The sequence below is a fragment of the Lupinus angustifolius genome, chromosome LG17, assembly GCF_001865875.1.
Source record: "Lupinus angustifolius cultivar Tanjil chromosome LG17, LupAngTanjil_v1.0, whole genome shotgun sequence".
Classification (NCBI taxonomy): Eukaryota; Viridiplantae; Streptophyta; class Magnoliopsida; order Fabales; family Fabaceae; genus Lupinus; species Lupinus angustifolius.
The window spans coordinates 4,099,862-4,102,080 of record NC_032025.1 but is presented as its reverse complement, the minus strand read 5'-3'; positions in this window follow the sequence as shown (position 1 = coordinate 4,102,080).

Genomic DNA, 2,219 nt, shown 5'->3' with positions numbered 1-2,219 from the left:
AAGGGGACAAATTGATGCAATAAAACCAACCAATAAATATCCATTCTTTCAGTTATTAATCAACAAATAGAGAATACCAAAAAATCAGAATTGTGTCAGATATTCAAAACCATTTAGGCAACTCTGAAGCAGTCACCAGAATGCCATGAGCAGTTACGAATCAGCAATCATGGGCAGCATTCATAGGCAGTTTTAATATTAAAATCAGAAAGCAAAAGTCATGGGATATGTAAGCTTTTCAGTTGGTAATTTGAAAGGTTTCTGCACTGACTCATACTCGGCTATAAATAGCAGTTCCATTCATCACCAGGGACACCATTGCTACACACATACATTCAGCAGAAAGAAAGCAAAAGAGAAAGAATACAAAAAAAGAGAGAAAAGCATTGCAACAGTGATAAAAAGAGAACAATCAGAAAATTAGAGGGAATAATCAGGAGAAAGGAAGAAGCATTCGAAGCTCATATTCTTATAACATAACATAGCATACATACACATACATAACCACAAGAGGAACCAACTAAGCGATATTGCAAAAAGGTATCCAGAAACAGGTAGAAAAGAGATCGTAACAAAACATTGGACACCATACATCATAGAGATCCGGAGGAATAGGAAGGAAGAAGCATAACTCAGGTAAGTCACTCATTTCTCCTTTCTTTTCTTTTTTTTTCTTTCTCAAATGCTTACAAATAGAAATGCATTCCAATCAATATGTATCAAGAGGGATATATGTTACACCTTCAAATGTTTATATCATAAAATTAAGGGCTTGGTTTGTATTCAATAGCTAGAGCATAAAGAGTGCAAATAGAACAATATAATAATCACGGTATGAATCCGGCATCAACCAAATACCAACAGATGACCATACCAAATCCAGATTACATTTCGGTTTAGTCGATGCAGCGTATATCCTCAGCACTTTTTTCGGTTTCGGCCCAGCCATGAACGACTCTGAAGTATCATTCTGTTAAAATCAATTAAAGTAGTATGAGTTCCTGAAAAATAGCTAAAGTAAGAATCAATAGAGGGCATCGAATTGACAAAAGAAAATAAATAAATAAATAAGTGATTACTGATTCGGAACCACCACAAGTCACCGGGGGCGAAAACAGAACCACCTTAAGCCACCGCGAACCACTTAACCATACCGTCTTCATTCTCCCTCGATTCCCCTACCGAAAAAACCCAAACAGCAAACCAACAGTACCGAAGCCAATCGAATAAGAAACGAAAAGTGAAGAAGGAGATGAGTTCACCTTCATCGGAGCTAAAGAGGATGTAGGGATCCCAACCGCGGATAACCTCCTCGTCCAAGAACCATCATCACCTGAACCGCAACCCATTAGAGTGGAGGAGAAGAGAAGCCCGAACCACCGCGAACCACCGCCTTGTAGTGACATTACCGACGAATCACAGTCGCCACCGCAGGAGACGGAACCAAAGAAGGGAAGAGAGGGGACACGACTTAATAACCGTGTGGTAGGGAAATACTCCGCTCCTTGTCGCTGCCACCGTCGCACCATCCTTCGCCGTTGCCGTCGTTGAGAGAGGAGAGGGAATTGGGTATTAGGGATTTCAATTCCCTTCCAATTTGGGTTTCTGCGTGAAACCACAAAGGGAACCCCCTTTTTCATTACTTAATTCCTTCCTTCATTAGTTCCTTTATTTAATTCATTCCTTATTTTTATTTTTTTGTTTTAGTTGTTTTATTTGTTCCAGCACCATTAGTTTTAGGCAATTTTAGTAAAAATGAAAGTAATTGATATGTGTTATATCTTATGATTATCAGGTAATGTTTGTGTTCTTTAATCTAAATTACACTCATATTTGATAAAAGATTTAAGCCTAATAAAATATATATCTCACAACCACCTTAGATTTAAGTAGTTCTCAAACCTATTTTAATATATAATTATAAAGATAATGCACTGTCAAATTAATTATGGAATTTTTATAGTAAGGTTATGGTTCGAGTTGTCTCTAACTTCTCCGAAAATGAGAAGAAGGTCTACAACCAACACCATCTCTAAACTATTAATTCTATATAAATAATTAAAACTATTTTACCAAACAAGTTTTACGAGACTTTTATAGTGAGGTTATGGTTCGAGTCGTCTCTAACTCCCATAGAAATGAGGAGAAGGTCTACGACCAACACCGTTCCTAAACTATTAGTCCCATTAAATCAAAACCAATATATATTTTAAACAATT